General features: G+C 38.6%; 1 long non-coding RNA gene across 1 annotated transcript; it reads left to right on the top strand.

Moving 5' to 3' along the window:
• Nucleotides 1-338: 338 nt before the first annotated feature.
• Nucleotides 339-19370, top strand: LOC146671754 (uncharacterized). The gene is made up of 3 exons (XR_014911612.1): nt 339-900; nt 996-1098; nt 19264-19370. It is a non-coding gene; the product is annotated as an uncharacterized LOC146671754 (long non-coding RNA).
• The last annotated feature ends 7759 nt before the right edge of the window (nt 19371-27129 follow it).

The following is a 27129-nucleotide window of genomic DNA, read 5'->3' as shown; positions in this document are numbered from 1 at the left end:
GTGCATTGGTCATTATCTTTGTTTATTAGAATCTGTCTTGTAGGCCCCATGACAAGTAGGCCTAACAAAGGGCTTGTTTTTTATAATTAGTTATGGACATTTTTGATTTTTCAGAAAACAGAAAACTTCTCTGTAGTGACATTTGAGGTTGTCATGGTGTTTTGAAGGTTAGACTTCATCCCTTGTCTTATGAACGTCACAGATGATGGCACAGACTGGAGTAAAGCCCCAGGGGATAAAGCGTGACATCAAGCATTATATCCAAAAGTTGGCCAAACTGTTTTCTCTCTCTTGCTCTTTCTCTCCTACACACACACACACACACACACACACACACACACACACACACACACACACACACACACACACACACACACACACACACACACACACAAAAACAGTGCATGCGGCAGGAACTTTGGACGTGACTCGAAATAGCATGTAGCTTGTACAGTGCTCAGGACAGGCTGACAGCCAATTATCAACATCTTTGTCTCCACAGAATTCCTTTTTATATACATCCTCAATTCTAGTTCTGGACTTGAAAAGGAGACCATTTTTCTAGAGAGTGATTTCCTCCAATATCTCATCTCTCGGTGTCTCTGTGTGTTTTAACAGGCAGGCAGGCACTCCCATGGGGTTACAGTCTTGCAAGCTTTCCAGCTCCTGCCTACAAAGTGAGGAGGAATGCAAACCGTCTTGTGGCTGCTGCTGTATGTGCGAGGACTGGAGATATTGCTCTGACCATTGCTGTGACATCTGCTGCCAGATGTGTATGGATGTGTGCACTGGCCTCTGTCCTGCAGACTGCAGCTATTCCTTCTGCTATATCTGCCTTACATTTGTACAGAACTGTCTTGGTTTTTTCCAGCAAACAAACAGAAGCATAACGGAGACAGAGTAAGTATAATGGTGATAATTCAACTGTAATAATTCTTACCTGTGCATTTACTTCAGTTTCCTTAAATTTAACTTGGATGTTTTATCTGTTGTAGAACCAGTAGCAAGTCCACAACAGCATGCCAAGCGATTGTCTGACAAACCAAATGCAAAAAACTGACTTAGAGAAAAAGAAAATGAAAAAGAAAGCTTTACAAGGTAAGTTTCAGTTAGGAACGGATAATTTATTTTATTTGCTAATTTTGCTAATAAGAGGATTGTCCAAGGCAATGTTAAGTGTGCTGCACTTTTTATTTGAGGTATTTTGTCTGTCTTGAAATTTTACCCAAGGGTCCTAGTAATTAGATTTACTATAACATAATACCCCAATCCTTATCACCACCAAAAAGAGTTGGTACACTATGTAGAAAGTAATTATTTGCAAAATGTATTTATGCCAGTAACTAATTGAAACTAGTACAAAGAAAAGATACCGAATGCTGAAACAGAGACCTTTTCTTTTTAAAAGGTCTAGATCTTATTTTGAGTTTGGTGACAGCAACACATTTTCGAGAAGCTGAGACAGGGCACATATAGCACTGTGTTGCATCACCCCTTCTTTAACACTCTGTGTTTGGGAACTGAGGAGACTAATAGCTGTAGTTATTAGGCTGTTTTTCCCATCTTTGCTTGAAATAGAGTTTCAGTTGTTCCACTGTTGAGGCCTCCTTTGTTGAATTTTTCATTTTATAATGCAGCAAAGTGTGAATTCCAAAGAGGCCACTTTAGCACTCTCTGTTTGGCATTGTTTTGCTGAGATAAGCAACAGATTCTCTGATGGAGAGACTTTGTAGCAACACACACTTGCATATCGAGATTCAACAAACTGTGTTTACTGACAGTGTTCCTGAGTTCATGCAGTGATTTCCACCGCAGGGTCACAGAGAGAGAGAGAGAGAGTGGTGGTGGTGGTGGGGGTAATAACAACAATAACAATCAAACAGACACTTCACAAAGTATTTACATTTTTCCCAGTAAAGTCTTTTTCTTATGTCCAAAACATGACATTTAGTCCAGATTTGAGCTCATCATGAATGGCTTAGACCTCACAGGGTGAACTACAAACACTGAAATGGTTCAGATCAGGTCTGTTTACAGTATGTTAGCTGTCTGTTCGTAGTCAGTCAATATCAAAGTCAAAATTCCTATTTCTAGTCTTTATTTACCTGAGAAAGATTTGTACATTGCTGAAAAGTCTCAAATCCTGCACCTATTCATTTAGAGATTGTGGATATATGCATAAAACCAGTTTCACTTCCATATGTTTGACTCAAAAATATAAAATTAAATGCACCAATCATTTGTAATTAAAACTGCACCTAAAAATTAAAAACCATACCTAATTTAAATTTGGAGAGACCCCGCGATTGTCTTTTTGGATAGTGCCATTACTTTCCCACAATGGGCCAGGTAGGTTTCGTCAGGGAAACATGTAAGTGTGACAAATATGTAAAAAACAAAACAAACTCCCCAAAAAAATACTTTCACACTTTTGGATCAACTCAGATCACTTGGAACATAAACGGTTGCAAAGAGGGACAGTTGTTATTGAAACCAGGGGCGCCACCAAGGGGGGGCACTGGCCACCCCCTAAAATTTGCTGGCCCCTCCAGTGGGCCCCCCTGGGAAGATTGTCCTATGTCAGCAGTGTTGGGAAGGTTACTTTTAAAATGTATTCCATTACAGAATACAGAATACATGCCCCAAAATGTATTCTGTAACGTATTCCGTTACGTTACTCAATGACAGTAACGTATTCTGAATACTTTGGATTACTTAATATATTATCATGCTTTTTACAACAACGTGAATGTACTATTGCTGTGTGATGTATTACTATTACTGAAGGTCCGCGACTCCGAACTGTAGTAAAGGGACCTCTGACTAATACGGCGGGGTCCCTGTCGGCTCGTAGCCGAAAAATAGCTTTACTTTGTTGTGTGGGTCAACTTTGCTAGCAGAGACAGAGAGAGGCGTTGAAAGGCTGCTCCAACGGAACTTATTGTTTTCGGAGGAAAACACGAACACAGTGTACAGTCGAGTCTTAATAGCTTACTTACAACTGGGCTCGTCAGGCACTCTTCTTGGCTGAAGTGGTTATTATTATATTTACATGCTTCCAGCTCCCGTTTTTCCTCGATGACAACTCGTACCTTTCTCTCCCTCCTCGCTCACAGACCCATAACGTGTATGGCAGTCCATTCTCCCTGCAACACGGACTACACTGCCCATGATGCTACATTCTTTAGAGCTATGCTTGTAGCATTCTGCCTGTTAGCTTAGCACAACAACAACAACAACGAAAAGGCGCTCTCTCACCCAGGAAACACACAGTCGCAGAGAGAGAGAGCGTCGCCCTGTAACCATGGCAACCGTAACGCTGCCGCCTGGAACAACAGCATGTAGCTGTCAAACAAAACCCAAACAGTCCTGACCCGCGACAAAATGAAACAGGAAAGTACCGCAGTGTAATCCATTTATTTCCACAAAGTAACTGTATTCTGAATACCACCTTTTTAAACAGTAACTGTAACGGAATACAGTTACTCATATTTTGTATTTTAAATACGTAACGGCGGTACATGTATTCCGTTACTCCCCAACACTGTATGTCAGTAATAATTCTAATAAACGTGGCCACAAGAGAGAGGAAAAAACACCCTACAATGAAACACTAACTTGTTATTTATTACTGCTTAACCCTTTAAAACCGGTCAGAGAGGGCACACTCTTTTTTTTGTAACTATTTTTAAATCCCTGTAGAACCAGAACCACGTAAGCTAGCGCAATCATTTTTTTTGTATATGAAACCGGAGGAGTTGTACTTACATCTTATGCCATCAGCTTGACCTAGGTCACGGTTTCCTTACACATATGGCTTTGCAAAAATAGCATAAAAAGCACTTGCAGCATCAAAAACATATTCTAGAAACACGCTTTGCCGAACCGATCAGCTGTTCAAAACACTTCCCACGTTGGAATAGACGTCAGCACAAACTATCGCATGTCCGCCATTACGGGGCCTTATAAGCCTATACGGGTGTTTTTTAAAAGTCATGTTTGACTCTATCCTTTTCTGTATAGTTTCTGGGATGCTTAGAACTCAAATTGCACTGCTGGAAATAGTTTATTTTGATGCACATGCTGGGTTTTTTTTGCAAATTTGGATTATAATATTTATTTTAGTTTTTCCTGCAGTATATAAAAATTGGTGTATCTCAAAAATAAAACTATGAAGACACTCAAAATATATTTCCTGTTGTTGGAAACTATTTTGTGCAACTTTTTTGTATTTTATTTTTGAGGGATAAACCTCTTAAACTAGAAATTTATGTAAAAAAAAACAAAAAACAAAAAACAAAACAAAACAAAAGCCCACAAACAATTTTCATTTTCTTTGTAGTTTATTGCACTTATTTGCAATTTATGTAGTTACTATGGACATACATATATTCAGTGTTGGGGAGTAACGGAATACATGTACCGCCGTTACGTATTTAAAATACAAAATATGAGTAACTGTATTCTGTTACAGTTACTGTTTAAAAAGGTGGTATTTAGAATACAGTTACTTTGTTAAAATAAATTGATTACACGGTGGTACTTCCCTGTTTCATATTATGGCGGGTCAGGACTGTTTGGGTTTTGTTTGACAGCTACATTATGTTGTTCCAGGTGGCAGCGTTACGGTTGCCATGGTTACAGTGTGACGCCCTCTCTCTCTCTCTGTGTTTCCTGGGTGAGAGAGTGCCTTTTTGTTGTTGTTGTTGTGCTAAGCTAATAGGCAGAATGCTACAGGTATAGCTCTAAAGAATGTAGCATCATAGGCAGTGTAGTCTGTGCTGCAGGGAGAATGGACTGCCATACTCGTTATGTGTCTGTGAGCGAGGGAGGGAGAAAAAGGAAAAGTACGAGTTGTCATTGAGCAAAAACGGGAGCTGGAAGCATGTAAATATAATAATAACCACTGCAGCCAAGAAGAGTGCCTGACGAGCCCAGTTGTAAGTAGAGATGGACCGATCCGATATTATGTATCGGTATCGGTCCGATACTGACCTAAATTACTGGATCGGATATCGGAGAAAAATAAAAAATGTAATCTGATCCATTAAATATCACGAAAGCACCTCACAAAACTTGCAACACGCCGTAACTCACCTCAGAACGTTAGCATGTCGGAGCAGTATGCATCACGTGATAGAGCGGCTGTGGCATGCGGGACCTGTCGGTGGTCTGGATAGCATTTGGAGCTTCGCTAGCAACCCGGCATTTCATCTCCGACAAAGTTATCCCCGAGAGAAGTAAAGCAAGTGTGTAAGTCCATCTCTGAATGTTTGTAAAGCATTCCTGCGTTAAGCTTAACAAACGACTGCCTCTTCTTGCTGCTACTTCAATCATGAAACTGCTTAACGATCAGCTGATCGGCTTTTCTGTCGGGAGTACGTCTCTCTTGTTTGCTTTTGGCCCACTTTGCACCAGAAAGAGGAAACCAGCGGCTGAACAACAGCAGCACGTTTAAGCTCTATAAGCTGTTGTTAGAATTTATTTAATATTACTTTCTACTCGAGGATCTTTTGCTGGTAACTGTGCAGGGGCGGATCTAGCAAAGTTTAGCCAGGGGGGCCGATAGGGCATTAACAGGGAAAAGGGGGCACAAAGACATACTTTTCTTTCTTATTCTCATTTAAAATATCTAGCTTTTAATAAATAATTATCTGACAGCCAAAGTTTTAATTTGATGCAAAATGAATAGAAGTCCATTACTGTATATAGTAACTATTAAGTCTAATATATATATATATATATACCCTAGTAAGCTATAGTACTTTTTCCTTTGTGAAGGTACCATCTGTGCAGTCTGCAATTTTGTTGAAGAAAGATGTTGAATCTATTTAATATTTCTTGAAAAATAATTGATTTCTGTGCATTTTTTTTTCCACACTGCATCAAATTAAGGTTGATTACGTCGATTAAGCATCATGAGGTGGAGTGTGAGGGGTGGTTCCCTATTTTTTATTTATTTATTTTTGTTGTTGCTGGGAGTTGGAACCCTATTAGTTAGGTTGCTTAATATATATGCTAAGTACTCTTTAAAATACCAGAATAGGGAGGATGGTGTAGGTTTAAGTTTATTAGATTGATCAGTATTGCTGAACTATGAAATATTTTTTTTGGATACAGGTATAACAGAATAGCTTTAGTGTAGTTGTTGTTTTAAACTTGAGTATGAACTTATACAAAATGCAGCAAGATATTTAAAAAACAGTTTTGTTGATTAAAAAACACTATATCGGATTCATATCGGTATCGGCAGATATCCAAATTTATGATATCGGTATCGGACATAAAAAAGTGGTATCGTGCCATCTCTAGTTGTAAGTAAGCTATTAAGACTCAACTGTACGCTGTGTTCATGTTTTCCTCCGAAACAATAAGTTCCGTTGGAGCAGCCTTTCAACGCCTCTCTCTGTCTCTCGCAAGAAAAGTTGACCCAGACAATAAAGTAAAGCTATTTTTCGGCTACGAGCCCGACACGGAACCCGACGTATTAGCCAGAGGTCCCTTTACCACAGTTCGGAGCCAGGAACCTTCAGTAACAGTAATAAATCACAGCAATAGTACATTCACGTAGTTATAAACAGCATGATAATATATTAAGTAATCCAAAGTATTCAGAATACGTTACTCTCATTGAGTAACGTAACGGAATACTTTACAGAATACATTTTGGGGCATGTATTCTGTAATCTGTAATGGAATACATTTTAAAAGTAACCTTCCCAACACTGCATATATTACAATTTGGGCTATAACGGTTGTATTGATGTATAGCAACTTGAAATGCTCTCAAAAATGGGACTACAGCATGTAAAAATGTAAAGATAAGCTCTGGCGGACTTGGTTCTATGGTAGGTCTTAAAGGGTTAAAATAGATATGGATTTCAAAATCTTATTTGGTTTTCATATGTACCTACTTTCAGTGAACTTTAATAGCTGGAATTAACTAGGCAAATAAGTCTTTTCTCTTTCTCTCTTTTGCCATATTTTCCAAGTAACCTATATTTGACAACAGCATAATAAAAATGGAAAATTTTATTTATTTATTCCTTTTAGTTTATTTGGTGTACCACCCCAATATTTTTAGTGACCCAAATATGACCACTCCTATAAAAAATAATAAATAAATAAATTCTGGAGGCATCACTGATTGAAACTTGAATCCTATTACTATATGAGTAAAACTGGTTTTAGGTTTTAATCCTGGGTGACTGAGGTTGAGGAGGTGTAGTGAGTCATCCACTAATCAAAAGGCTGGCGGTTCAATTACTGTCGTGTCAGCAGAGGTGGGAAGTAACGACGACTGTACTTAAGTACAATTTTCATGTGTCTTTGCCTGAGTAGTTGTTTTTCGGACAACATTTTGCTTTTACTTCCTGCATTTTTAAACAAACATTGGTATTTTCAACTCCTTACATTTTCAAAACAGGCTTGTTACTTTAGGTTCAGCTCTAGCTTTTATACTCAGGAGTTAAAGTGGTCTGGACGGAGTGCAGGTGTTGTGTTTGCGGCACTTCAGAATCTAGCTATTGCTGCAGAGGAGGAGGAAATGTACGGAAGAGGATTAGGGCCACTGGGGAGGAAAAAAGTGAGGGCATTTTTTTCTCTCTCCAGAATTCTGAGGAAAAAGGTCAGGTTGAAGTTAGAATTCTGGGAAATTATAAAAAAGAAAGATGTCCCCAATTTTTTTTTCCAGTGGCCCTAATCATCTTCCGTAGAAGGAAGTATGAAAGGAGTGACGTTTTTCAGTGGCAGGTAATTTCAACATTTCTATCACCTCAACAAATATCAGCAAACGCACAAACTGTTTGTGTGCAGTTTGTCACACAGTGTGTTGCTAGCTAAAGGTCCAGCTGCTGTATTTCACAGGGAGACAAAAGAAAAGAGAAAAGTTCACTCTGAGATGGAGAAAAATATAAGAAAAGACAGGCAGGAGAAGAAGAGAGGTTAGATTTAAAGGTAAGGGCACCTCAGTGACACTTGATGAAGTGAAATAAAATTTTTAGATGTAATAATTTTTTAATCACATGCTATATTTGTATATGGTGTGTTTTGATAAATTATGTATTTTCATATTGGGAAACATCCTGCAAAATAATTTCAGCTACACAAACTTTTTTGTTATTGAAATGTTGCATGAAAATACTAGATAGTTTTGCCCCAGATAAACAAGTTACTTTACAATAATGTGCTGAAATCACAGTAAAACATTATGCTGGACTGCTGCACAGTACCTCTGGTGATCACTGTAAGAGGCAGGTTACATCAAGTGTGGCAGAGATTAATTTGCATTTAACTTTATATCAACTGTATACTGTCTAGTGTAAAGACAGTATAAACAGTATAGTGTCAGTGCAGGAGATGGACATCAGTCAAGCTGGACTCATCTTACTGATTAAGTGTGCAGGCAAAGTCACCCTTTACAACAGAACATAGTTTTTTGTTTTTTTTCCTATCTACATAACAGATTGAAGCTTTCAGGTGAATTGGAATTTAGATTGGAATAATATTTGCATTCTCATGTACTAATATTGTTTTATATCATATTATATTATTATAGCGCAAAGTTCAGTTATCTTTTTACAAAAATGGTTAGTAGAATTGTCCTTCACAGTGCTACTTCCCCCCCCCCCCAAATAAAATACAATAAAAACAGCACAGTTACTGTGTGCAGTCCCAAATTTAGTTACATATTTTCATTACAAGGAGCTACTTTTTACTTTCTTACTTTGAGTACATTTCAGAGCCTGCACTTTTTTACTTTTACTTGAGTAAAAAAGTAGCTTCAGTACTTCAACCTTTACTGGAGTATTTTTAAACATGGATATCTATCCTTCCACTTAAGTACAGAAAGTCTGTACGTTTGCCATCTCGGCTCTTCAAGGCCATATAAAATTGTCCTCGGGGAAGTCGAACCCTACGTTACCCCGAATGCCTTCTTTCACTGTGTAAGAGATAAATAAACTGCTTGAGGTGCATAGAATAAGACTGTACAAATGGGTGAATCATGGTGTGAAAGTGCTTTGAGTGGTCAATATAAGTAGTTTTCCATTTACCAATTTGGAACAGTTTTTAAAATGGGAAGGAATGGCACGAAAGAATGGTGGGAGAGAGATCCAGGATGTGATTGAGTTGTGCTTGAGGGGAAAATTTGGCATGTAATATGATGTGAGACTGGTCTCAAACATGCAGGTTGAATGCAAAATCAAATAAGCCATTCAGTACACATAAAACAATGCATCAATTTGGATACAACAATAATAGAGACAGCAGAGAACACTGCATGTGTGATTAGAAAAGATGCCAAGAAGCAGTATTTATGCTAAACACTCGGTCGAAAAGGATGAGCAGAGTTAAAACATAGATCATCTCTTTGGAGAAGCATTGCTATAAACTGCAAGGTAAAACTGACTCAAAGCACTGAATGTGAAGCTGATTGATATGCTGATAAAACTGCGGTGGTATGTTACCTTATTTGATAATTGAAGTCAAACATAAGCTTTTTAGCTTCCAATGGACTCTACAGTTATGCCTAATATTGCTAACTTAATAACATTACACATTTCTTACAAAAGTCTATCAAACAAGAGTTGTTCCTGAGCAGTATAAAGTGAGTACTTTTCCATGTTTATACTGTTTATACTTGTTAAGTACCGTAAATTCCATCTTGCCAGTAATAAACGGCTGAGAGAATGAACGTTCTGTTAGCTTGACCCGCAGTACACCCTGCACAAAACTGAGTGGTCAGAGAAATGTTATTTTGTTCTTTAAATCAGATTGATTGACATGCATGTATTGAAGAGTGATGGCTTCCTCCCCCACCAGCTGTTAAACCAAGCAACAGGCTGCAGATCTGAGGCAGAAATAAGAAATGCTGAAACCTTGACAACAGGTATACATTTAAAAAAAAAAAAAAAAAGCATCTAGCGATTGTTTGCATATGCATTCATGTGCGAATTTGTAAGTGGTTTATGTGGGAGGTCGAACTATGGGGAATTATTTATTTTCTCAGTTAGATATTGAATAGAATCTATAAATCTTCATAAAGGACAAATGATGTAACATAAGATAAAAGGCCAGGACTCTCACAAGAAGTGTTTCCTTCTTCTTATTTATTTTTTTGTGAACAGCAGCCCTGACAACGAGCTTAGCATTATCGCTACCATCACGTCTGAACAAAAGAGCTCTCTGAACAAAAGTGATATTTTGTTCTGAGAGCTTTCCTCCTCCTGGGTCACACCCATGTGTTATCAGAGACTGTAATTTGGACTCATGTCACCACGGGTTGTTTTTTTTGTTTTTTTGTTTTTTGTTTTTTTCTTTTTGTTGCAGATCAGTTCATATGGAGAGATTCATTTCTTTTGTGACTGGATGTTCGATTTACAGAGGATTTTTCTTTTTTTTTCTTTTTTTTCCCAGCTCAGTCAATATAGGCTTTGAGAGTCAAACAGAATCCCTAACATCATCACAGCCTAAGTGTTGCATTTTTCACATGAGAGATAAACTGTAGAAATAGCCTCATATCTGCAATATTACCCTTCTCTGCCTACTTCGGAGCGCTTCTTAGATGCTGGCAAGATTGTTTTGCACTTTGAGGCAAACAAAAATATAATTTGGTTTCACACACTGTACAATCTCATATCTCTGTGCGAGATAAGGGCGCCTGAGGCCACCAGGTGCTGTTTGCTTCTGCTGAATTAGACCTTTTTATTATCTTCCACAAAACTGCGAGTTTATGGAAATGTTTAGGAATTGTGAGTGAGCCATGTCAAGCAGCAAAAAGAAGCCTAGAGTAAGGCCTCATGAGGAAAAGCTAACATCACACAATATAATGGGCTGCACTGTGTACCCGGCTTTACTCATATCTTTTCTCGTTTCATCCTCCTCTCTGCCCCTCTGGATAAAGCATGCAGGCTAAGTTTGCTCTTTAAACTCACTTTTCCCTACGGGATGTTTGTAAAAGTAACTCCTAACAGTCTGAAACATTTGAGAATCTAAGTCGGAATAAGCTAATGAGTTATGTGTTAAGATCATAAAGATGTTCAAATTGCTGCCTTTGAGAAGATTCTTTGGTAAATCTAATTTCTTATTCATCGTCATTGCCTGTCAGGAAAACTATAAAAAAAACACTGGCAAGCTTAACATTCATTCGGTTTGGCGTAGGGCTGAAACATGGGCAAGAACTAATTATTTTTTTGTGTGGATCTTGATCATTTTTTAAATTGCCAAATACTCTTAGTGAATGATTGTGCTCTTCTAAGCTTTTTTGAATCTTCTTCTCGTTCTTCCTCTTTTATTTTTCTGCCCTGTGATGATCTTTAAATATCTTATTGTTTGCAAATAGTAGAATGTGTCTACACAACATGGTAGCAGTGATAGAAAGTGAGGTTGAGCCCACAAATGACTGAGGATCTACTTCGGAGATGTGCAGCAGGAAGAAATTTTAAGATCTTGTGATTTATTTATTTTTCTCTCACCTTTGCTGTCTTCCTTCTTCCTCCCTCTGTCTTATCTCTTTGTGGCTGAGCACATTTCTCTCACCCCACCCGTCTATGTTCTCTTCTCATGAATTGCATTGCTTTTACTGAAAGTCTTCTGGTTAGGAGTGGAGAAAGGCATTGTGTGCTGCTGTCAGTCAACTAGATTACAGCTCTAGAGGATCCTCATTGTTCAGACTCCAAAAATAAGTAGATGGCGCCTAACTTTGCTGGCCAGATATATCTGAAGATGTCTGTATTTTTCCCCATATTGGAAGGCTGTGAAACAAAAAAGTCAACATGAAAAACAGAATTGGATGAGTAAATTTGATTTTGATTCAGCAAAGCTGTTATGATGCATTCCAGCCTGAGATACGGACAGATCCTCGACTCTAATAAGCAGAAGATAATTAGGCGCATGTAATCTAAACCTTCAGGCATTTTCTGTTTTGCTATCCATCAAACAGTTGGTTCTCTGTTCACTTGTCCACACTGACTAAGCTTTCACCTTATAGCTGACCCCTCCTTAACTGAGAGATGCCTATTACTTCTGTGAAAACCCTTCATTCATCCTTAGTACCACAGATGCACAAGGCTTACTGCCTGGAAAGGGATCTCAGCTGATAAAAGATTATTGCTCCTAATCTGTCCAAATCAAACCCTCTGCCCATCACAAAGCTCAGTTAGAATAAAAATAAATAAAAAATAAGCCCTTTAAAGTACTGGCGTCCTCTTTTCACTCACAAAATTGTTTGGATGGTTTGGGTCTGGACATGCAGCTTTGAGCATTAGAAATTCTTCAGAGCGCAGCGTCACCTGGTAAATCTCCTATTATGATATGAAGTGAGTAGTGGCTTTAAAAGTTGAAAAAAGGGCCAGTGGTGTGTTTTCAAGCTCACTTGCAAGAGAGTAGTGCACAGACCTTCTCTCTTTACCTTCCTGCTGTGTGCCAGGTTTTGAGATTCCATAGATGTACAGGTGAGACTTTCTGAAGATGGGCATGGGCAGCTGGTAGGAGGGGGGCGATGAGTTTTTTTTTCTTTTTTTTTTCCTGCTGAAATTGGATTTTATTTTTGTCCACTCCGAGACCTCCATCTTATCCTGCAACCCAGTCCTCCCACTCAATTTCCATCTCACCGTGTGAAAATTGGAGCGATATAAAGATGTGAGCTTCAGATTGAGAAGACAGTCAGCGATGGTAATAAGGAGGGCAAGGGAATGGCAAAAGATAGAGACAGTGAGATATAGGGGAAAGCGTGAGATCGAGGCCAGACAAGGTAGCAGCACACAGATTTCTGGATTTCCAGAGCACAGCAGCAAATGTCTGGACCAGATTTTTTTATGATAGCTTTTACTCGAGTGGGGAAACACACTCTGTTGCTGGCACACTCAGCGAAAGGATTTCCTTCAAAATAGAAACAACTAAAAATATATTTATCTGTGTATAAAAAATATATTCATAAGAAATTAGCAGTGTAAAAATGATCAGTTAATTAATAGTAAGCCTGACTGACATAACAGTTTTTTTTGGGTTTTTTTTGTTTTGTTTTTTTTGGCCACTTGAAATTCAAAACGTGGACAAAACCAAACACAGACGACCCCCACCTTTTACTACTACCCCTTCTCCCCCTCGTTTCATTTGGACAGAGTGAGCAAGAGAGACACTATCTCATTAATGTGACAGAGACATTGCTCATTTTGGATGCATAACACACAGTGATTTGATAACAGGGCGGTCAAACAAAATCGCTTTACTTCAAATGCATTCCCAATCCTATTTTAACAATAGAACGTATTTAACAGATTCACCAGCTTGCTTAAAAAGAAGAGGAAACCATTAGCTTAAAACTAAAGAGTGGAATCAATTAATAGAACCCAGCCATAATAGTGTGTTGGGATGGTTTGTGCGCAGTTACTTTGCATTCATAATGTATAGGCTGACAGCCCATTAGACACTATTAAAAGGAAATCAGATTCTGGCCTTCCTCCAAAGCCATTAGCCAGTGGGGTCAGCCTGAAGACAAACCGGTAATTGACCAATAGATTCAGGTAAATTGTTGGTCCCTGAGAGAAACAACAATTTTGTTAATTGCATTTTTAACAGCGGATGAAGGGATTACAGGTGCATAATAGCAATGACAGTGCTGTAATGGACCCAGCAATTAGACAGTACTATTACTTACATTTCTGTAAACACATCTCCCCTTAGCACTAATGCAAACATCAAAGTAATGAAAAACTGTTGTGGCAAATTCTGATTCTGCATCGGAAGAAGTCAAGAGCCTTAAAAGGTGAGCAGAATAAAACACATAGATAGTAAAGAAGGCCTAGTTATGAGTTTTACATGAATGAACAGGCAGTTTGCTTGCTAGATATAAAATGTAATTTCACTGGATGGCAACAAAACCTCAGGAGCTAACTGTCAGTCACACTAATGGACAATAACAGTAAGGTCAATGCTTGTTATGGTGTATTGTGTGTGAGTGTGTGTGTGTGTGTGTGCGCACGTGTGCAAAGAGTCTTTTACTTTTCACGGTTGTGTCTGACATTAGCCTGTTAGGTATGAACAGATAACCATTCTTGACCATGATATGGTCAAGCTTCTTGCAAATCATTGTCAAGGATCAAGGTCCCATTAATCTGTCTGAGCAGACACACTCATGAGCAATATTTGTAGTGCCAGTGTGCATTTAAACCACAGTGTTCTCTGTGCTTAATTCACCTTTTGTTGGAAAAAATTTTCCATGAATAAAAATGTACCATTATTGCCATTAAACAGAATCAAGCAGAGCCCCTGAAGAAATGCATTCATAAGTACTCCTTTCAGATAAACTGTAACAAAGGATAACTGATTGTTGCACCAACATTTATTAGGACACTGGATAAATGTGTGGCACTTTCTTTCAGTCCCTGAGGTTTACATATGTTATACACATCCACTAACTGCTACAGACTGGGGTTTTTCTAAATGAGTGTGTTGGCTTGGTGCTACAGGACTGATTACAAACTTGATCTCACATTAAAATACAGACTTGAATTTGATGAATGCAAGAGAACCCAGATAGCAGCTAAACAATTACTGGGTGCACTCTAATTTGCTTGCAGGCGGCATGCTCTGACTCCATACAGCCTAAGCCTCAACTCTCTGACCTTCCGTAGACAGACCCTCCTGGTCAAACATGGGTTAGCTGCCTGGCTGATAGGGAGGAGGAGGTGGGGGATGTAGACCCCTTCGCCCTGCAGGTATGACTTTCGACAGTGGAAGCGACCTGCTGCTTGGTTACAGTGATGAACGACTTTGCCTACCCTCTGATAATTGCTCACTCAGGGGCAGAGAGAGGTCCATTAATCAAAATGAGCTGAGGTACTGCAGCGCTCCACCACCTATGGCACACCTCAGCATGCCCAACAGCCTCCGGGGAAGACCTGGAGGCACTGTCTTCAAAAGAGTTAAGGTCAGGACAGTGTCATCCTGCAATGACAGCCACTGCCACTGTCTGATGGTGTACAATCTAACAAACTGAACAGAGAAGTCATGAGAGGAAGAGGGGAGGGTCCCATTAATTGATTTTCAATTGGAAGATTCTGTCAACCTTAACTTGAAACAAGTTGCTGCTGTGGGATTTTAATACCGCCTTTGTTGACACGTCAATAAAGAAAGGGTTAAGATGGGCTGGAGGGTCGCAGCCTTTTTTCTAGTATGACAAACTGAGGAAATACAGCAAAAATAAAGGCCTGTGGTTGATTTTTGCAATAACCGATTAGCTGGGATGTCTGTTTTGTCAATGGTGACAGTCATTTATTTTTTTCTCCTAAAAAAAGAAATGGATGCAGGCTGATCGTTTTGCCTTAAGACTCAAATCTATTACTATTGTAAAGGGATAAGGAGACAACATTGCTCCCTAACTCAGATTGATGGGAACCATAGTATCTTATTTTTTTGGCTTTTTAGATGAAATTTAATTTGCACAGATGCAAGTTGTCAAGCTTTGATTTAACTTTTACTTTTCTTTGAGCCTTCTACGGGCGAGTACGTAGTTATGTTATATCTGTTTCCTCTCTGCTGTCATTATTCAGCACGAATGCAAAACAATTAAAGTTAATATTTTCTGTAGCAGAGTTAAAAATACACCTTATCAGTAAACTTGCATCTCTTAAGATGTTGTCAGCTATGACATGGCATCATCGGGCATGCGAGTCTGTTTACAAATGGCATCTTTCTTTTCTTTCTTTTTTTTTTAATCTTGTTATTTTTTTTAATCATTCATTTCAGTAAACATCATTTGCACTTCTAACTCTGAAGCTCTATGCTGACTTGTAAAGATTGTTATGAGAGGGTACTGTTTTTGTATGCATCGTATTTATCTTATCTGTGGGCCTTGGCATTGCCCTGCAGGATTTTGTTTATGCACAGTACAAAATCACCATAACCTTAACCATGACCTCAACCTTGAATCTTTATCAATAATAAAACCACGATGCATTTGGAAGGGGGGAAAAAAAAAAAGTCTGGCCGATCCACAAACCATTCTTCAAAATAATTGTTTTAATACATGAGTTGAGCAGATGTAGCAAAAATAATAAAACATCTCTTGAAGGTCAGAATTATAATTAATGTTATTAAGTTGAGAATGATGAAGTTCAATTGCCTTTTTAATGAACAGTCTTCTTGGGTCGTTAACAGGGTGCACTCGGGCCAGTAAGGTTAGACATACTAAGTTTAAAAGAACAGTTTTTCCAAAATTAATTTGAAGAAAAAAAGAAAAGAATAAATATCATTCCTTAACATGTAGCACTATTCAGCTATTATAGCTGCATTAATACAACCATTGCATGATCAATAGCTCATAAGTGGCTCAATATTTTTATAACACTGTATCAAGTGAAAAGGAGAAAACAAAGGAGTCACTTAGAGTGATAAACACACAGAAAATCATCACCTGGGTCTGAAGCTGGCCTTGGCTTTATGGATCTTGAAAGTGAATTTCATCCAATGATTAGCTGCCAGTCCCAACAGCTTTACCGTTTCGGTTCAGTACTCTGCTTATAGCACTGTTTTTGACCACAGCAGCCCATGTGTTTTCATCAAACTAGCTCTGATAAACTCACAGTGCACATATCTACCCCAGAACCAAACAATTAAAGATCTGCTAGTGAACTTAGCGGAACATTTAGCACACAAAACTGTCAGATATTTTCCTCGGGAGCTAAAAGAATGAATATTGGATTTAGAAACACACTCTAAACAAAAGATAATATTTTAACTGTTGACTGTGTAAATAAGCAACTTTACTATACTTGCTTGAAGGGCGGTGATATACCATAGTTGTGTTTACAAGTTTTTCCACTGCCCACAAGTAGCTGAAAGTTGTTTTTATATATTTAATAAAATGGTAACACTTTGTTCTAGTTTTCACTGATAGCTCTAGTATTTATGGTGCAATATTTTTCCACTGATCATGAATGCAAGGTGAGGCGAACAGGGGTTAAGGTGAGCAGCAAATTGGAGACCATCACTCATGTCAAATGCAGTTATTAAACCTATGGCCCAGTGCTTACCGTAAATGCCAGTGTTTGATCTTATTATTTTAGGATGACGTGTGCTATGTAAATTATTACAACTATGTAAATCAGTTGGGATGGCATGGTGTTGCCCTGTCACCTTGGAGCAAGAAGGGTCTAGGTTTAAGTCTCTTGTTTATCTTTTTTTGTCTTTCTATTGCTTTTTTCCATGTCCCCCACTGTGCCTGCATGGATTTCCTTTGAGTGCTCCGGGTTAATTGTTGCTTTTAAATCAGCCACTTGTATGAATATGAAAGCGTGTTTCTTTGTTATCTTTGTTATAGATTGGTGCGCTGCATTTTGCCCTGTGTCATCTGGGAGAGGCTCCAGCCCCCTCTGAACATTAAGTTAGCTAAGTAGTTAAGAAAATGGATCATGAATGGATCATGAATGAATCAATTTAAACTGAGTATAAGTGTGAGTGGAAAGGGAACAGAACATTGTGGGAAGAAGCGGAAACTACTGTGGGTCTGTGTCACAGTGAAAATCAGAAACGGTGCCAAGGCCAAGGCTGCTGTATGGCAGCAATGACTGCAGGATAGTGCCTTTGAGTTTGTGGAAAGTTTTCAAGTTTACAAAATGTATCAAATTAATTTGAAGTGCAAACTGTATGAACAATATCTTGCCAAGTTAAGAACTCCCCAGATGAGGTAGGTGTAAAAGCAATCTTTGTATTTAAAATCATGATAGTTCGTTCACTTACTTTTGAACCTTGGAAAAATTTATTAAAATATACAAAAATGGCTATAATTCTTAAGCTTGTGCAAACTTTTTGTAAAGGCCCTTGAATCAAAGGTGAAAGTTTGAACTTCATTCACATCTTAAGTGTTTTATTTAAACTCCCCTGTGGCGCTGCATAGATGCAAAATTACAAACGTAGCAAAACAAATTCAAACAAAACTGTCATTGATCTGCATTACATTTGATGTGGTCATGTTGTAGCTGAAAAAAATTTGCCTTGGAAATAAGCTGGGAGAAAGTGATGCAGAAACAATGAAGAAAGAATTTTGATTACTTTTTACAGTCAGACTGCTTTGCTGTTGCTTGATTATTGAACTCTACTTGCATATTTCTGTTAACATTGACAGTGAATAATGAAAGTGTTCGGAATGACTCTCACCCAGCTACCTGCCTCGACAACTCCTCTAGCTCCTTACTTCCGTAATGTGTTTTTAGAGGGTTCTGAGTTATTCCACATCACACAGCTGGTCATTAAATCTCACAATAAACTATTTCCATCATTTCTACACAATTTTCAGGCAGCCCCACCTATGTCACGGTCCAGTTTATTTGCTTTGTTTGTCACTGCTGTCCTGTCCTTTCCCTGTGTGTGTGTGTACACACATTGGCTATAACGAGAAGCAGGAGAGGGAGCCTTGGCATCATGGACTCACATTATTGTCCTTGCATCATATAGCCTATAGAGGTTTTATTCCGGTATTAGTTCTGCCCATCACATTAGACTGGACATCACCAAGGTGATTGGGACCTACAGAGTAAACGACCAGTAATGAATGCCGAGAGAAATATATGGCATGGTAACTTTCATTTAAAAAAAGGTCCTCTCCCAGCAGTGTGCTCAGTCAATCCATTTTACAGGTGTAAAGATGGAAGAACTGTGCTCTCACTCACACCACAGCTCATCTTCCAGACAGTTGCATGAATTAATAGCAGACTGGGGGCTCATAGTGCCACCTCAGTCTTCACTCACTATGAAGACAGGTACTGTGGGGCTGCCAGCGCTCCTGGTTTCAGCTGTCTTGCCCACAGGACATATTCAAGAAGCTTCCACCAGGCATGTCCATTCAGCCTTTGAAATAATTACAACTGTTCATTCAGCTTGCAAACAGGAAACCAAATCATTACCTTCACAGCATCTAATTAATTTGCTGTTAGACAAGAAGACCTACCTTTTAACTCTCTAAATATCCATTTTTATTTCACTTTGGCCAAAGATGCAATGATAATTCCTTTCAAGAGTGTTCGGTTGTTCTGTTATGCTCTGTTTAATGCTCTGTTTAATGTTCAGTAGTACGCTATAGCAATAAAGTGATTGATCTTTTTGTTGTATGCCAGATATACCACTGTTGCCTCTCTGTCAGGCACCAGTACCTTAACTGCATGTATAGACAGAACCTGAGAATTAGTCAAAAAGAGTGATGGTGTGTTCAAGGTGAAAACTAACTCCTTAGCGTTTGCTCATCCGTCTTCCTTCTCTCATTCACAGGACTATGGTGCTCCATGAAAACCTGTTCTGCACTGCCAAAAAGCAGTCCTGTTGTTTAAAACTAATGAAGACCCAGCAGGCTCAACTGTCCTCAAGCTGTAATAAAGTACTTGGTAACACTTTCCTATATGCTTCTTCTGTGGTGTGCAAGGGCAAATGTACAGCATAGTAAATAGTATAAACCTCTTTTTTTTTCTTTCTTTCTTTTTTTTTTTTTTTTAAATTCAGGGACCAATGTAATGCATTGGAAAATAACAAGTGGAAACAGTTTGCTGTTTTTTGTTGAATATATATATATATATTTGAGGTCTCTGAATTAGTTTGCCTGTGTAGAAGAAAGCAAGAACCACTATATATATATATATATATATATATATATATATATATATATATATATATATATATATATATATATATATATATCATAAAGCAAATGACTGAAAAGTATATCAGGTGTAAAGAAAAAAAACAAAAGCAAACGTGTCCAGCATGTAATAAGAGGTTGAATGTGCTGAAGAGCGAGGGCAGTATCTGTGTATCAGTAAGGAAAGTGGAATGGTTATCATTACATGCTCCTCTTATTTGCCAATGGCTGTGGATCTGTTCTCTGCAGCTGTAGATACACACACACACACACACACACACACACACACACACACACACACACACACACACACACACACAAACAAGTGCACATAAACAAGAAAAATTGATTACCACCTCTTCCTGATTGCAGCCGCTCTGTCTTCTAAATCTAAATTGCAACTCCAGACACAAAAGCAGCCCGTGTACCTGAAGCACACTAAATCAATCTCCCCCCACTCTCCAGCTCCTGCACTGCCAAATAAAAAGTACAACCTTTTCCAGGGAAGTGCGAAGCCTCAGAACGTAAAATATGTCATATAATGTAAAATATGCCGCTTGCATGCTATGACCTTGTGGCTTTAAGGCTGGAGACCTTAAGTTTTCACAATCAAGACTCACAAATTTCCACAATGCAATAGCTAGACAAGACTTCAAGACATGCAGAGATTAAAAGGACAGCTTTCATCAAGTGTTTTATATTGATTGTCGTAAGACAGGTGATAAGTGGCATTCCTCATAGATACAGAGTTTAACTGTGGCTTCATATATTCTAACCACATCCCAAAAAACAATTGGACATAATTCGATCAGTAACCCTATCTGTGTAATTACACACTGACTTTAAACACTATTAATTTGAATTCTAAGCTTTTCAAGGGATACAATGCATTTTAAACAATGGCAAAACTTCTTAAAATTCAGTGATTAGACTCATTATCATATCAGCAGTTTCAAGAGTGCAGACCCTCTATGGAATAATTTAGACCCACATGCCAGGCTCGTGGTACAGACACAGAAGGCACGCCACTGCTGCCTCCCCCACTCTTTTCATTACATCTACCTGACATCTACCCTCATTCACACCTGCACTACAACACTTTCTCTTCACTGGCTTGCCAGTAACATTTGTCACATGTATCACAACCTCTTCTTTAATGCATCCTTATCAGTCACTCAGACAAGGCACTTAACATGAGAATGAATCTGAGACCTTGCCTTTAGCAGGGGCCATTATGTGTAATGGTTGTCAGCTGTTTGGAATGCATTCCCATGTCCCACTGAAATGATTTGTATCCTTGCCAAGTTTAGCATTCGAGTGTAAGCATGAACAGTCTCATCTTATTAAATACTGCCTACTGAAAAATGGGGCCATCTCAGTGGATATCTACAGTATTTGCTATTCTTAAAAATATTTTATAAGAAGCAACTCTACAAGATGCCACAGACAGAAAGAGAATATGATTATCTGTTATAGCCCTCTAAAGTTAGCCTTGCATGAAGCTGGATCAGTTCCTTCTTGGAAGATGGCTCATTATCAGCATCAACAAGGACAGTGCTCCGAGAAATCTTATGGCACTTCCTTCATTAAAATGGCAATTTGGCAACAAGTGTGAGATGTGTTCTCAGAAACCTTTTTAAATGAACCAAAAGTACTTACAAAGTGTCTTAGTAAGTAAGTAAGGAGTGAAAATGGTAGCAGACCCACATGTGTATCGCCGTCTTATGAAGTCATTTTGAGAAACAATTTCCATACAAAAAAACTCCAGAGGAGTTAACTAAGGAGTAAGGAGCTGTGTGTAATGAATTTAGATGGATAAATCTAAATACTGGGGCCACTTGATATGCAGCATCAGGCAGAGACACATCAGCTATGCAGCAGATAATTATTAACTTAAGCATATTAAATTCTCAAAAATTAATGGCTTGGAGCAGATAATCTCTCTCCACCAAATGTTATGTAGCACCGATAAGAAGCAGATGACCATCAGTTCATGGATATAGGCTTAAGGTGTGCAGTGAGTGTGGCTGAGAGGTGCAGCAGCACAAACTATGGGACCGGAGCTCAACAGTTAAGATGTAATTATGATATGAATACGAGCAGAGCAAGCTATCACATATTACTGTGAATTGAAATATTTCTCCAGAGCTTAACTGAATAGGGACTGTATGGTATGGAGAAAAAGGTAAAGGTGACACAAGAGTGACAAGAGACGTGCTGAGATTAATGGAAAGGATTACGTGTGCAAGAAAAAAGGCATTCCTTTAGCCAAAATAAGCACGGACAAGAGAGATCTGTTATTCTTCGCAGCGATATGAATTAACAGCCAGAATAACGATAAACTCAGCAAGTGCTGTAGAGTACATCTATCAAGTAGGTGGCAAAATAAATGCTGGTTTTGACACCACCAAAACCAAAAGCCTCGCCGCAAGCTGTTCTGCAGCAGAGCAATAACAGTCACAATGACTCAATCATCTTTTCTAATACTGCTCTCAGCACCAGTATGTATACAATTAAGTATTAAGCCTCTGGAGCTCACCCCAGCTGTCACAGGGTTGGAGGTAGGCTGCACCCTGGACAGATCGCCAATCTGTGGCAGGGCTGTGGAACATACAGTAAACACAGATACAGAAACAGTCTAGAAGTGATCTGGATAACACACTTTATAAAGGATGACTGAAAGATTTTTCAAATTAGTTTCCATTAAGCAGGTTTTTTTTAGAGTAAACTGTTTAGCTGGTCATTGTACTGCCATTGACTAGACTTGTGTGCCTTTTGTTTAGTTCTTTATTGAATTCTTACTTAGAAGTTCATTACTCAGCATTTTGTAAACTAATCATTGGTGTTGTTTGAAACTGTTAATAAAGTTCTATAAGGATACAAAGAGTAGCCAAGAACTATGATATGTGTGTACCTAGCTGTTACATGGGGATCATCTATAAATTTTCCGTGTCATTCCCATAAGTCCTTCTGATCTTAGAAAGCGCAGTAACCCTTTACCTTTACGTTCAAGTCTTGAATAAATAAAGTTGGGACATTGGTGTGTGCATTTTCTTTATCAGCAACCGATAAAGTCTAAAGTCCATCTTTTAATGCCTCAGTATTATTTTTTTTACAAGGGCCATAATAACAAACCTCCCCCCCCCACACACACACAAAAAAACACCATCTCCTTTTCTTAGTGTGCTTTGTTTGTTTCCACCCCGTGGACCCACTCGATCAATGTGATGCTGTTGCAATTATTACCATCAGCAACCATTTGGAATGATTGGATTTGCTCCAAAGGCTGAAAAATAGACTTAGGCTGTATCATATGGTTGACTTTGCACTGCTGTAAATCCGTAATTGGATAAATTGCAGGCTAAGAAAGCCATTTTCCTACAGGGGAGTGGGGAAAAAAAGGAAAAATGTGCCAATGTCAGTTCAGGTTTTTCTCCTCACAAAAATCATTACTGCATGAAATAGCCCTTATAGCACTGGGTCGCTGCATAAAATAATAGTGCGATCATGACATCAAAGCTGCTGTCTCATGTAGGACTAAGAAGTTTCTCGTTTTAAATGCTTAACCACACAGAGAGTTTAAAAAGCAAGCAGATTAGAATAGACAGTCAACATCGGTAAATCACTAGGGGGATAGATTCTCAGGCAGACTATTCTCAATGTTTTGCACACTACAGGTCCTTGGGGCTTTATAGTATTTGCACACTAAACAGAAGAATTTAAAGACTGGGGTTCAAGGCAATCTTCTTTTCCCAAATAAACTGAAAATCCTTCATTAATAAATTGTGAAGGAACAATAAGAAAAAGTTATGGAATGTGATTTCCCGCACACCACTTTGCAGAGCCAGAATACTACCCAAGAATTAATGTCCTCTCTTTCTTGGCACCATTTTCTAACATTCCGCAGGATAGCCTTCAATGTCATCAAATTATAAACTACAATTTTACAAGCTGCTGGAATAATAAATTATGTTTATGAAGACTTAAGAAACCTAAGGTGAGGCATTAAAATGATAGCGGCGTCTTCTCCGATGAGAACACTTCAGGAAATAAGTAATACTAAATTTCTAGGTCTTGTCTGGTTATTCTGTGTGCCTTACTTCTTTGTGGTCACCTGAATACACTGACACTTTTCTTTTCCCCCCCCCAGCCTCATCCAGTCATTGATCAAATGAATTAAACATGGCTGGCAACTTCTGATTAATTTACCACAGCAATCTCCCATGAAACCTCACATAAATAGACAGATCCCCCCCTGATCATAACACGTGGCTACAGTATCGGAGGTACCGGGTATTTCAAAGTGGCAATAACCCAGGGATTGCTGCATTGATATTACACTTTAATGCAATCTCAGGAGCCAGTGAGCAGCCCAGTTTGATTGGATAATACTGGCACATTGAGCTCACAGGCATACATCTTCATTCATATGTATAAATCACTCAAAATAGAGCAAGGGATTTGAGTCACAAATCCAAAAAAAAGCAATAACCATGAAGGAGGAAAAGTCCAGTACAACATATTTCTACATTCCACTGAGCAGTAACTGTAAAGGATTGGAAGGATCCCAGTAGTATAGAGAGTAGGAGACATGACACAAGGCTCTTCAAAACACTTTTAAATGAACCAATCATCCCTTTGATTGTTATGGAGACAGTCAATCAGGACGTAAATCCAGCGCTCACTAAGGACACTTGAGCACATGATGAGGAAGAGGCAACAACTATATAACTACAAGGACTAAGAAGAGTATTTCTCCCCCATGAATATAGAATCTGCAAACCACTGAATTCAGCCAAGCTGTGTCTAGGAGCACTGAGACATCTCATGCATTTCTTACCCTACAACATTCAGTATCAAGATTTTAGAAGAGGCAGGTTCATAGGAAAGTTCAATTGGACTTTTCTGTGATTCAAGTCAAGGGTGTGACATTATTCTCAAGGCAGTTCCAGTGAGCTCCCGGTGAAATTTTGCTGCCCACAGAAGTCAAGGCTACAGTATAACCTGCAGGAATATAGTGGGCCGTAATTTTTAAATTCACTCTTATTCATTCTTATTTATTTATTCATTTATTTGACTTTTTTTTCTTTTACTCTTGGCACACCATTACAATAGAGTTATTGAAATACTACTGACCTTCAGAGTTGTCACTGTCAGTGACAATAAGACCTTTACACTTTTTGCATTTACTGTTCGGTTACTTGACTTCAAAGTTCACTTTGATATGTATTTCCTGTTACATCAGTGCCCAAATTGCTGACCGCAGAGACTGTTTCGGATGAAAGGCCCAAGAAAGCGAAAGATCTGATCTATAAACTGCACCTCATTAAAATTAGATCTATATTAGACCGTTATTAGAACTTCGTGGACGGCATTATGCACAAGTAGCTCTGTGCAGTGATGAGTTGAGATTTTCTTCAAAATGTATAACGAAAGGTCACGACTGGACAGCATGGAGCCAAGAGGTCCTGAGCCCTGCAGAAAAGTGCTGGGCTGCCACCTAATGGTTTAGCTTCACTAGCTGTCAGTTGGATTTTAACCATTTTCTTGGCTATGTGTTTTTTCCCCACATATTCATTCCATTTATACAGTATAGTAAATCCATAAATCAAAGCCCAGCAATATGTATGCAGTATTTTCCATAGTGATTTGAAAAAGTTGCACTCACATAATACCTCTATCTTTAGGTGAGCTGGCTTTAATAAGACTCCGATCACAAAGTTGGCTGATTTGAAGCAACATTTTTCATAAAATAGGACTTTGTTGCTTCTTGGCCTGACTACATACATTCATAACATATATTACTTCACGCTGGCATACATGTCATTTGTGGGTCTGACATATTTTGCCTGCACCAGAATAACAAGGATAAATGAACTGCAGACACTGATGCTTCATATATGTAGCCAGAGACAAAGGCAGAGGTGCTTTTTTTTTGCATTTCATTCCTTTCCCCTTGGTTCAAATACTGAGAGTGATTGGCACGGCAATCACTGGAGACTTTCCTGGAACCAAATCCTACTATTTGTAAATGCAGAGCACAGTCAAAAATTCATATTCATACGGTGCGTTTCAAGTGTCACCTACTCGGAGCATTCAGACTCTGAGCACACTCTCTAGGAACTGTGGTCGTGGAGGTGCATCAAAGCATCCAGATAATTACAGCAGTGGCCATATGATACCAAGATGGTTTAGCTTGCAAGCAAACCGCCCTGTACACCATGCTGATAAAACAAGTGCTCCTCAGAGCAAAATGCATTTGACTTATTTTAATCTTCCCTTTCATCTGCCAAAGACGGATTTTATGTGGGTGAATTTACAAGGCTTTTAAACATTAAACCGTGAAGTGATGCTACTGCACACAGTTCTGTTGTGTTGGCAATATTCACAATCGAAAAAAAAAAGGCTTACTTAAAAAAACAAACAAGCAATTAAGGGAATATCATTGTCTACATGTGCTGCATTTCAAAATTCAAGCATATTGATCGGATTATTCAATTAATGTTTTTAGCCATTCCTTAATTTTTGTTTATCTGCTGTCTTCCATACACATCACACATAATGTTCAACACATTTATCCCAATTCAAAAACCTTGGTAAGCAATGTAAGATCCTAATCCACAATCTTCAAATCGTGCTCTAAGAGACACTTAGAGATGCCTTACCTCTGTGGTATTTGATTATTTCTGTGTTTTAGTAGAAAATGAGGTATACTATGCCTTTCTTTTTCCCCTTGTACAAAATCAGGCTTGTTTATTCAAATGAGTAGTTCCCGCAGTTGTTCCCAACCACACTTTAAAACAAATCCCTGCAAATGTATATCTATTTTGCCCAGATAGAGGTGCAAATGTAGCTCCCACCACTGAGGGGGAAAAAAAAACAAACCTATCACACTGTAAATAAAAGCTGAAGCCAACAGTCTGTGGCAGTGGCTGCAGCAGCTCATTACCGTGCTCGTTACTTCGTTCACCTCAGTGCGCCTCATTGTCCACAAGAGGTCAGACATTAACAGCAGAAGTCATAAATAGTGCAGTGACTAACTGTGTATCCGCACCAGCAGTCACAAGTTAAGGGTCGATGGAATTCAGAGCTTCCTCCTTCTGTGAAGCTGCTTTTAATATATATATATATATATATATATATATATATATATATATATATATATATATATATATATATATATATATATATATATATATATATATTTGTAAAGAGACAGGGTGGGGGCACTGCGGGGTATTAATATTGCAATTGAACATCCTGAGACATGCACGTGTTCTCTCTGTCTCATCAAACACATATTTGGCACTGTTAGTTCATAAAACTTCCCCCAGAGCGTTTCTAAGGGCTGGAGGTCAACGGGATACTTAAGTGTTGTGCGTTAAGGGCGTGGGCCTTTCCTACTCGACTTAGTAAGTTGTCACGCCTTCTGAAGGAGGCAGGTTTATGTCGTCACACGATCCCTTGTCTGGGAGGCAAATGTTTGGCCCACAGTGTATATG

The sequence above is a fragment of the Rhamphochromis longiceps genome, linkage group LG4 (assembly GCF_057381845.1).
Source record: "Rhamphochromis longiceps isolate RC_006_pf linkage group LG4, R_longiceps_female_GT1.1, whole genome shotgun sequence".
Lineage (NCBI taxonomy): Eukaryota > Metazoa > Chordata > Actinopteri > Cichliformes > Cichlidae > Rhamphochromis > Rhamphochromis longiceps.
Note: the sequence above shows the minus strand (reverse complement) of the source record. Positions and strands in the feature narration are given on the sequence as shown.